The sequence below is a fragment of the Myotis yumanensis genome, unplaced genomic scaffold (assembly GCF_028538775.1).
Source record: "Myotis yumanensis isolate MYYU_CA2020_CCGP unplaced genomic scaffold, mMyoYum1.0.hap1 SCAF_2, whole genome shotgun sequence".
NCBI lineage: Eukaryota > Metazoa > Chordata > Mammalia > Chiroptera > Vespertilionidae > Myotis > Myotis yumanensis.
In genome coordinates, this window is record NW_027223753.1 from 141,898,175 (window position 1) to 141,910,552 (window position 12,378).

The window sequence follows — 12,378 nt, forward strand, 5'->3', positions numbered from 1 at the left end:
TTGGAATCCCACTTATATGTGGAAAGTAAAATAATCAAACTCATAGAAGCAGAGAGTAGAATATTGATTTCCAGGGGCTGGGGATAGAAGTAAATGTGGAGGTGATGATAATAAGATCAAAATTTTCAGTTATGAAAGATAAGTTTTAGAAATCTGCTATACAGCATAGCACCTATAGGTAACAACACTGTATTATATACTCAAATATTTCTAAGAAGGTAGATCTTATGTTAAACATTCCCACCAAAAATAGTAATAATAAAGGAGTCAGGAGGAACCTTTAGGAGATAGTGCGTATATCCATGGCCTTGATGGTAGCAATGGTAGTGATGGTAGTGAGCATGGTGGTTTCACGGGTATACACATATCTTCAAATTCATCAAATTGTATAGACTAATATGTACAGTTTTTACATGTCAAGTATACCTCAATAAAATGGTCTTAAAAATAAATGACTGAAAAATTTTTAAAAAATTAAATTAACTCAACATGTGTCTTAAAAACTACCTCCCCAGTTACACTAACTGCATTTCAAATTCTCAATGGCCACAAGTGACTTGTAATTTACAGTATTGGACACTACAGACATAGAATATTTCTATCATTGCAAAAAATAATATTGGAGAGCACTGTTCTTAAACTTTAATGGTGAAATTTCAAAAACAAATTTAAAATGTTTTCTAAATTATAGTGGAGCGGCCTTAAATTTACTTTTAAATGAATTTGAGAAAAAATGGATTTCTATACTGTGATGAACAGTTGTTTATTTGCTTTCAAAGCCTGTAACACCTTTCCCCTTTACCACTCTTACTCTGAGGTTTGCATTTACCTGAGTTCCTTATCCCCTAGCCTAGCATGATGTTAGGTATGGCTAGAACAGAAGTTTCTTTGCTTCATGGAATGTCTCATAGTGGCTGCATCTTCTCTGTCCCTCTGGCTGAATTCAGGAGCTTTGCCCCCCAGTGAATAATCTGAGCCCTGCTGTGAGATAGAGATCACCTGCTATGATTCTAGCTCCCTCTTGATGGTTCCAGATTCTCTGCCCTAGTAAGAGCACCTCTATCTGTGTCTCTCAGCTCTGTCTAAATTAGCAGATTGCTGTCCTTACAAATCTCTAGAGCAGTGGTTCTCAACCTTCCTAATGCTGCGACCCTTTAATACAGTTCCTCATGCTGTGGTGACCCTCAACCATAAAATTATTTTTGTTGCTACTTCATAACTGTAATTTTGTTACTGTTATGAATCATAATGTAAACATCTGATATGCAGGATGTATTTTCATTGTTACAAGTTGAACATAATTAAAGCATAGTGATTAATCACAAAAACAATATGTAATTATATATTGTGAAATATTTATTTCTAATTACAAATAAATGAAATTTTGTCTTGAAGCATGGTGTAGCACGGGTAACAGTCTTTTTTTTTTTAACTATATTTCATTGATTTTTTTACAGAGAGGAAGGGAGAGAGATAGATAGTTAGAAACATCGATAAGCTGCCTCTTGCACATCTCCCACTAGGGATGTGCCCGCAACCCAGGTACATGCCCTTGACCGGAATCGAACCTGGGACCCTTGAATCCGCAGGCTGACGCTCTATCCACTGAGCCAAACCGGTTACGGCGGGTAACAGTCTTAATGTAACAACAGTAAACTACATTGCTACATTTTGCGACAGTATGCGTAAAAAACCAATGTCGGTGCAAAGGTTGAGATTTCTTCTTTCTCACCAGATCAGAAATTCTCAGGGCAGTCTTTGCAAGAACACAATGAAGATCATCTTCCACAACAAGTCTACTTCAGTATTTAGACTTGATAACCAACAAGCTGGAAAACCCTGTTCCACAAAGACATGTTGTTGGAAATAGAAGAAGAAGGCACAACACAGTCTCAGACGGAACAGGATATGACTGCAAACACTTGATCAAGAATTTTGTAACTGGCATTGTAGAGAAATCAGTTCTTGCTGCATCATTGTTAATAAGTTCAATGAACTCCTCTTGTGCTGTCTCAGGAACATCTTCAACTTTGACTGTGAATGGGCTTCTGGCAAGTGCAAATGGGGTGTCAGGTAGATTTGGACAGTATGATGAAATTTCATCTGCAAGCATGTGCAAGTGTTCTTTCACAGAAATTATCATTGTAATCCTTTTGTCTGGTTCAATGTCGTGTTCCCCAAAGAAAGCAGATAAGGTAGGCAACATGTAAATTTTATTTTCATCCATTTTTTTTTTGCCAAAGCTGAAGTTTCATTTGGAATGATCAGACCTTTTCAGACAAATCAAGGCATGTTGCATTTGGTCCTTACAGCAATAAATTTAACTCATTCAAGATGGCAAAGATGTCAACCAAATAAGCTATTTTCTGCAGTTCACTTTTATCGCCGAAAAGTGCTAAGAACTGTGGTCTTGCTTTCTGATTAAAAAACGTTTTGAGTTCATCACGTGGCTCAAAAACACATTTTAAAATTTTTCCTCTCGACAACCATCTCACTTCAATGTGAAATAGCAGAGCATTGTTCAGCACATCCAACTCATTGCACAGTTGTGAAAACAGTTGACTGTTTAAAGTGCTCACCTTTATAAAATTGACACAACTTATGATGCTTTTCATTACTTGTTGTAACTCTTGTAGCAGTGTCTTCGTTGCTAATATTTGCTGATGAATCATACAGTGAGTTCCGATGACTTTTGGTGACTCATTCAGTACCAAATGTTGAAATCCAGATCGACATCCTAGCATAGCTGGAGCACCATCTGTGCAAACACCACAAACCTTTTCTCAAGAGATCTTATGCCAGTGATGACGAACCTTTTGATCTTGGCATGTCAGCATTTTGAAAAACCCTAACTTAACTCTGGTGCCGTGTCACATATAGAAATTTTTTGATATTTGGAACCATAGTAAAACAAAGATTTATATTTTTGATATTTATTTTATATATTTAAATGCCATTTAACGAAGAAAAATCAACCAAAAAAATGAGTTCGCGTGTCACCTCTGACATGTGTGTCATATGTTCGCCATCACTGTCTTATGCTCTTTCAGAAATAAACCAACTGTGTCAAATACATCACGTGCAGTAGTTGTCGTTTCAAGAGGTTTGCAAAAAAGAAACTCATCTTTAAAGTTGCCATCATTAATATACCTCACGTAAACCAGTAACTATGAACAGTTTGCAACGTCTGTAGATTCATCAAGCTGGATACTAAATATTGGGATTGGAACAGATTTAATTTCCTGGATTACCTGATCAAGAATATCAGCAGACATGTCATCTATTCTTCTGCGGACAGTGTCATTATATAAGGAAATTGCATTCAATTCTGTAACAAATTCGTCTCTGATCATAACTCGAACAATCTCTTTGGCCGCTGGCAACAGTAAATCCTCAGCAATAGTGTGAGGCTTCATAGCTCTGGAGATTCTGAGAGCCACCAAATATGAAGCTTCAACGGCTGCTACGGTTTGTTTGTGGTACTTGCCCCCAGTGTCAAGTCTGGCTTTCTTGAGTCCATTAGCTTTGCTTCTAAAATAGTTGGCATCCTTGCTGACAAAGCTTGGATGCTTGCTATCAAAATGGCATTTTAGTTTGTTCGGCTTCATAGTTTCAGCTGATAGAACTTCACAACAAATAACAGATTGCAGTTTCTCAATTCCTGCTGTAATTATTGAGGTAAAACCATACCGTAAAATATCCTTACTATATTTTTTTTTCTTAACTTTCTTCTCTACACGATCCATTGTCATGAGATGGTTTGCTAATGAAAATAATACATAACAATAGCTTTCATAATACAAAAGATGATACATGGCATAGTTCAGTCAATACAGTTCATTAAAGTTTCCTATGATTTACCATTCTCTGTTTTTTTTTACATACCTGTTACTATCACAAGGGGGCAGTATTCACATCAACCACAGCTGAATATAAAAAGACCAATCAGCATCCAGAATAAGTTGCCATGGTACAGATATTTTTTTTTTTGCAGTAGTTGATGATTTTACAGTACATGATTTTACATTTACCCAGTAATTATAATTCATGAAGTGTCATTTTACCTCCAATACTGCTGCTTTCAACACAGTAGCTGCTTTCAGAACAGCAGCTGCATTCTACACAGTAGCTGCTCTCTACACGTGTGACTGGTCCGCATAAGTACATTATTGCGCCAACCCTGTCACATACACCTGTATTTGTACAGGGTGTATGTGATGGGGTTGGCGCGATGATGTCATCACGCTGGGTACTCGTATGTGGGCATATCTGCATGTGGGCAGACTCACCTAGAGACGGATAGAGGAGTGGTGTCTTGGTTCCTAAGACCATCGAAAATATGTGTTTTCTGATGGTCTTAGGCGACCCCTGTGCAAGAGTCATTCAACCCCCCAAAGGGATCACGACCCACAGGTTCCGCTGCTCTTGAGCATCTTAGCTTCTCTTGTTTGTCTGGTCTGCTCTTTCAAAACTTGTTTAACCAGTTCCCTGTATTAAATCCCACTCCACTTTTTCTCTTCACTATTTGAAGAACTAGGGTAATTTCTGCTTTAATAACCAAATCCTAATTAATACATAGACTAATCCTGATAAATTATAAAATTTTGTTTTTGATAAGTCATGTACTTTAGAATAACACCTTAATACACAATGTTCTTAAAGTTAAAAACCACTAAATAGGAGAAAAATGAGCATCTTAAAATAGAGGCAATTTTAGTGTTTTTTCACTCTGTATGTTTGTAGAATAAATGACTTTGAACTACTCTATTCATCAACAACAACAAAATAACTGTGGTTTCATGTTGGGGTTCTAAATAGAAGTTATAACTAAGATTTCCCAGAAATCATTTCTGAATCCCTGAGGGAGTCTTTCAGTGAAAGTCTATTTCAATATTAGCATTTATAAAGATAATAGAGAGGTTAAGTATATGAAAAATGAAACTTGTTTATATTTTTTCATAAAAATTGTTCTGAAATTAACATGTTGCTTTCATGAACTTTCCAATGGCAAAATATTTTAATGTTTTCATTGTTATTTGTTTGAGAAGTCAATCTAAGATGGAAATTGGAGGTAATTTTATTCCCTAAACAAAGGGAAAAATCCACATAGATGTTTAGAATAATGATAAAATTTTATTTCTAGTAGATGGAATAGTTTGGGATAATTTTTCTAATTATATAAAGTTTATTTTGGTTATAAAAACTAAAATGAAAGGAAATCTCACATAAGGCTGAGTAATTTTTTAATTGACAATCTGTTCTCTTTTTTTCTAATATGGTGTTTATTTTTCACTAACTATTCTTCTGACCTTTTTCTATTTTCAGAGTCCTAATATATATAATATACATAATATATATAATATGTATATATTATATTTATTAACACTTTTGGTATCTTGGGATATGCTCTATACCTAAATAGTCATCCAGATAAAATGAATATGATCTTTATGGATGTGTTTTCAATTTTTAAATCTGTTACTGTGCATGTTGTCAACTTCTGACGTGACTATATATTTTTGTTGTTGTTTTTAACATTCTCATTCCCACTAGTTACTGCTGTATTTTTTAATTGACATTTGCCAAGTATCAGAAAAAAATACCTTTGAAATGATTCCAAAATCTTCTGAACATTTTTTTTCTTTATACTTATTCCAAACCTCTAGTTCTAATTCTCTCATTTTTTTCCCCTCCTATACTTAACATTTAAAATTGCTATTATGGACCTTTGTGTTATTATCTGAATGGTAAGAGGTGAAAGCTGGTCAGTGAGTGAAATAATCTCTGTTCACATCTTAGATCTTTTTTGAACAAATTATTAAAAATGTTACCTCTTCCTTGGAATGAGGTTATAACACTAGATAAACATTATGTCCTTTTAACATTTGGATAGCTATGATTCTGTACAACATTACTAGAAATAAAATCGTTATAAATAATTAGTTACTAAAAAAGACATTTTTATTGAGAAAATTAAGGCAACTAATATCAAGTTCATTAAAATCAAGATTCAGTAGAACAAGGTGACTGAGATCATGGACTCTGGCACAAGATTAACCGGCTTCAAATTATCATTCTGCTACAGCCTTACAATTAGAGTTTGAGAAATATTCTTAACCTCAGTTATGTTATCTGTATAATGAGGATAAAATAAGTACTTTATTTTTATGTGTGTGTGTAAGGGAGAGAGAGAGAGAGAGAGAGAGAGAGAGAGAGAGAGAGAGAGAGAGAGAGAAATTAAATTAAATGCAGGGTGTTCCTCCAAAATGCATATACACTTTAATAGCTGATAGCTCAATTTTAAAAGTGAAATGTATTTTAATATACATTGCCTTTATAATTATTCAAAGTGTTTGTATACATTTTTTGGGGGAAACCCTACATAAAGCACTTTGGAAAGTAACTGACACATGGATGTGTTGAATAAATTAAATAATTATAATCATTACTCTAATTATTCAATAAATATAAATGTGTGGTCCATTATTTATAAAATATTTTACAAACGACCATGTACAAATGGGAATAAGAAATATTATTATACTTCAATTTCAATTTTCACCTAAAAGAGCATTCAGTTTCAATGTTCATCTAAAAGAGAGCATGATACAGTATATTTACATAAATATACATATGTAAATATATAAATATGTATAGTGATAATATATTTAGAGTATATCAGTTGTCAGAGTCAGCAAAGTTATAAATATTATACTAATTTATCAAGGAAGAGAAGAGATAGTGATGACTTCTTATCACATCATTCAATCAAAGAAAATCTTATAGAACAAAAACCTAAACAGAGATTTGAAGAATGAATGGGTTCCCATAAGTAATAAGGGTAAGACACTCTGAATAATGGAAAAAGCATGGGCTAAAAGGAAGCACGGAGTATCAGAGGGTACAGCTGATATCAAGAGTGCATGGAGCTGGGAGACGTTCTGTAACACCTGTTATAAAATCTAGCTCACAACAATTCAACACAGCAATGGCAGAAATGCACAAAAGGCAACTTAAACTTTGGGAAATAAGTTCAGTGCTAGGAAACTGCAGAGGCAGGAAATCACAGGATAATGATGAATTATTTTTTTCTTGCTCTAGCTTGCATGCTCAGTGGTTAGAGCATCAGCCAGTACACGAAGGGTCGTGGATTTGATTCTGGTCAGGGGAAGATAATGGGTTCAGGTTCCTTACCTGGCCACTTTTGGGGTGAGTGTAGGCAACCAATCGATGTGTCTCCCTTTCTCTTTCTCTCTCTCTCTCCCTCTTCCCTTCCACTCTATCTAAAAAAAGCAATAGAAAAATATCCTCAGTTGAGGATTAAATTTTCTTTCTTTTTCTTTATATTGAGATGTTTTATGCATTACTTCTTAACCTAAATATGTAGTGATTTAAATTATTCAATAATAAATTATCCCCTAAACAGCCAGGTGACCAGAAGAACATCTCTGTTAGTGGTTGATGGGTGTGAAAACTGTTACCATTATGACTCCAGATGAACTGCACCTCCTGGTATTTATGCCCCATTTAGTTCCACCCATATTAACTCTGGCTTCCTATGTGACTGGTGTTGGCCTCTGGGACATGACAATAGCAATCTAGATGTAAATGAAGGTGTAACACATGCCTACACATTAGGGCTTGATTTCTTGCTACATTCACTTTTGAAGCCAGCTACCATGGACTAAGAAATGTAAACTACTCTTAGAAAAACCACACAAGACTGAAGGATGTTCCAGCCTTTGAGCTCTCCCTGCCAAGATGCCAAACATGTAAGAAAAGCCATTTTGGGTATTCCAGCCTTGACTACTGAGTGCAGCTGCATGAACCTTTCAGCTGAGTTCCTGTCAAATCACAGACACATGAAAAATACACATATTCTTGTTTTAGTCAGTAAGTTCCGGGGTGGTGTATTACATAGACAATAGAAACAATGGCAGAAGATGGCAGAAAAATATAACTTCTGCATGTACAGCAATTAGAGAGGTGCAAAATCTATTAAAAGTCTCAGAAGATTTGACCATAAAAACATAAGAGAAGCCCAAGGAAGTACATTCACCCTGTTACCCATTGAAATATTTGTATAAAACTCTTTAAAATTTAGTCAACCAATTAAGATAAATATTAAAAATATTTAATGTCTTTTTAGTAAGTGAATGAAAATGTTGAGCACAATGCTTTATTTTCTCTTTTTCCTAAGGAATTAAAATATATATCCACAAAAAAGAGATGGTATTGTAAAAGTCATCCCATGCATTTCTATAAAATGGAAATTTAGAAGGAAAGGTGACAGATAAAGGAGTTAAGGAAGCAACTTCTTGGAGGGGCACTATGGCATAGAATAGAGCAGATCTGTCCAGAAGAGCCCTGATGAGCTTCCAGAACCAGAGGCCATAGGCATCATGCATGTCAGCTATAAGGAATGAGACTGAAAACAAAATAACAAAAACATGTTTGCTTCATAAATTATTTGACTTTCCGACTTCATTTGCTTTAATTATAGAAATACTTGTACTCAAGTCCTCAACATGAAAAGAATTCAGAAGTTTTCTCTGTAAAGACATTTAATTAAATTTCTTGAAAGACGGGAGCAGCTACAGAAAATGTTGGTATCTGTCAATCCAGCATTTAAGGCTCCCACAGCCTGAGGATTATGGCATACACCTTGCAGTTTGTGCCTTGCAGAAGATACACAGACAAGACAGTAGAGGCTAAAGGATTGCTCACACTCTGCTTCCTGAGTCATATGTCAGGGTTGCATCTATTGAGAAAACAAATTGTCTTTTTCTAATTTTCTCAAAAGCAATTTATAATCTAATGGTATAGTTGTTCTGAATGATAATTGATTTACCTACTATCCTTAAGTAAATCCTACCCATTGGATGGATGTTACAATCAATTATTTTATTATCTTGTTCCTAAGTATGAAATTATAGATAGAGGTAATTAGACACTTTGAGGAAAGTACAGAATGTAAAAAAGATAAAAAGTAAAAAAAAATTAAACTCATTATTTAACAAAGATATTTAAAAACACTCGAAAATATTACATTTAAAATATAAGAAACTACCATGATCAAAGAGTAACAGACCAAGAAGAGCTGTTTGAAGTTAAATATACTAAATTTCAAAACACTACGATTTCTAGATAGTTGAACAACAGGTGAAATTATTGGCTTTACAATTTTCTACACTTTGCCATTTTTCTACAACAATCATGTATTCATTTTATAATCATAATTTTAATGGCCACAATACTTTCTGATATAAGGAACATTGTACAAGTTGAAGGTTTCCTGTATCTATCCTATATAATAAAAGCCTAGGTGGTGTCACATGATGTCATCACTAAATGGCCACCACTAAGTCATCACAAGATGGCCACCACAAGATGGTCACCACAAGATGGCTGGCAGGGGAGGGCAGTTGGGGGCAAACAGGCCAGCAGGGGAGGGAAGTTGGGGGTGACTGGGTTGGCAGGGGAGCAGTTAGGCATCAATCAGGCCAGCAGGGGGTTGGTTAGGGGGCGATCAGGGAGGCAGACAGGTGAACAGTTTGGAGTCAGTGGTTCCAGATTGTGAGGGGGATGTCCGACTGCCGGTTTAGGCCCAATCCCTGTGGGTCCCAAAGAGTCCCAGATTGGAGAGTGTGCAGACCTGGCTGAGGGACACTCCCCGCTCATGCACAAATTTTGTGCATTGGGCCTCTAGTACACATATAAAAGCCAAGCGACCAGAATGACAGAATGATCAGAATGACCAGGACAACCAGTCACTATGACATGCACTGTGGTGGCCAACCGTACTGATCAGGGCCCCAATCGCCCCCCCTCCCAACCTCCCGTGGCCCCTCCCCCCAGCTGGCCCTGCCTCCAATCAGCCCCCCCACCCTGTTTGGAGGCAGCCCCTCTTATCAGTAGCCAGGCCGGCCAACCTCCTGTGTCCCCTTCCTCCCACCAGCCTGCTCTGTTCAGCCCCCATCAGGGCGGGCCAGCTGGACCCTACCCCACCCAGGCACAAATTCATGCACCTGGCCTCTAGTATGTGTATATTTGTATGCAGGTATATGTTTCTTTGTGTACATCTGAGTGTCATCACTAGGAGTTAGTGTTTTAATAAATGAAGATTATATTTGGTGCTTCTTAGACATATAAGTGGAGATGTTAAATAGAGTGTTACCTATATTGTGTTACTTTTTACAATATATTTCTGTGTTAGAGATAAAAACTTCAAAGTTATCTATTTACAAATGGCAAGTGAAGTCATGGAATTGTATGATTTGAGGGAAAATATGAAGTGAGCCACTTCATGAGATTCTAAAATACATTCTACAAAATCTAAACATACACTATAGAATAGTTGCCAAATATTCAAAGTTTCATATAAAATGAGAGTTTTTATGTAAAAACAAATATGATCTTTAGAATAAGAATAATATTTTTATTTTCATACACTAAGTAGAGGTTTCTGAGTGAAAAAATGTCTTAAATATTTAGAAATATACACAAGATATGCATTTTTTATATTGACACTAAGATATAGTGACTTTATAAAAATTATAATTTATTTTGAGGAATATTACATAATCAATCTTGACTTTTATCTACAGGCTTAATATCTAAGTGCTCATTAAAACTAAAATAGTGCTTTATTTGTTGCCATTGTTTGTAATGTGTATTTTTACTAGCCACTATGTTAAAGAAACTAGAAAGCTGTTTAAGGTGGACTTCAGAACAACATGTTATATGGTTGAGTGTCTGAGCACTAGCTTAATTCCAGAACACAGATGTTTGCAGAAATTTGGAGACTCTTTGTCAGAGTTGATATACACTGAAGCTCTTGTTTTCAGTAGTTAAAGGAGAAAATGGATGTGTTTATACAAAGAAGCGTTGTAAGGGATAAAAAAAGACAGTTCAGCCTGGCCGGTGGTGTGGTGCTCAGTGGTTGGGCATGGACCCCTCAACCAAGAGGTCCCTGGTTCAGTTCCCAGTCATTGACATGCTGGGGTTGCTAGCCCAATCCCTAATGGGGGCTGTGCAGGAGGTAGCCAATCATTATTTCTCTCTCATTGATGTTTCTATTTCTCTATCCCTCTCTCTTCTGATCTCTCAAAAATCAAATAAAAACATTTAAAAAAACATGACAGAGTTCATGGAAGCACACCATAATCTATATTTTTCTGAAAATATTTTAACTATTCTTTTAAAGAAGAAATAATCCAACATTATTTTTCAGATTTTTTTTTAAATAAACACACTCCACAACTAATTACTAAAATTTTGATACATTTTTCTCTTTTTTATTTTTTATGGATTTTACCACAGATATTTTTTGAAATTCAAAAGTTACAAGCATTTATAAGACCTGATGATTAAATCAGTGCTATTCTAAGAACTTGACATGGGGATGTTACATTTCTCCTGAGAGGAAATGCCTATAGGGCCTTGGAAAAGAATTATGCTCCAGTAACCTGTACACTGTTGCTCACTCAGTATCCCCAAAATGTCTATATTTCATTTGTTCTTTTCCTCTGCTACTTATGAACATTGTTCAATTTTCAATTCTTGCAAATTGCAACATGGTATTTAGGCACTATAATTTATACATACATATTTGATTCTTCTACCTGATTATAAGCAGCTTATGAAAAAATTTTGTTTTGTTCCTACAATCTAGCAGATAAAATGATAATAAAAAGGTACTGAAGAAATGTTTGCTACATAAATAAATGAATTAGGATGAATTAAAAATGGAGTTGTTGAATCATGTGATGATAACTGATTTTGCTTAAGTGTGCAGAACAGCAGAGATGTTCCAAATTATCTCTTCCCTACTTCTTTACCTGAGGTCGGAAGGAGGAACTGGAGGGGAGGACAATGAAATATCAAATAAATTAAAAAGTGACTTTTTTTAAAAAAGTTGTGTTATCCTTTTATCTAATTTTACAGAGAATCAGTCATTTTAGATAACCTCCCAAATCATAGTCATTTAATAGCAGAAATAAACTTATAAATCAAGGTTTTATACTCCAAACTCTTTTCTTTATATCAACAATTTCCAAACACATTAAACAAAGTGACTTTTATTACTTTTCCCCAGATTCTTAAGCTTTAAATAACATTTCTAGTAAATAAAGTGATTTTAACAAACAAAAGACTTTCTTGCCTTGTAGTTAAATGATACCAGTAATAACAACAAAATCATTCAAGATATCTTATCAGCAGAGAAAATTAAATATCAATATCAGTTGATTTATGATTTTAAAAGAAAACACATCTCCAGTTCACAAAATACTAAAAAAAAAATGCAATTTATTTTAGTTTATAAAACATTGAGGATAGTTCAGACTTTTATGAGTAATTTTGTAAAACTTAGTAGTC

General features: G+C 35.0%; 1 pseudogene; it reads right to left on the reverse strand.

The window, feature by feature from the left end:
* Positions 1-280: 280 nt before the first annotated feature.
* On the reverse strand, positions 281-4,167 carry LOC139002614 (protein FAM200C-like; annotated as a pseudogene).
* Between the last annotated feature and the right edge of the window lie 8,211 nt (positions 4,168-12,378).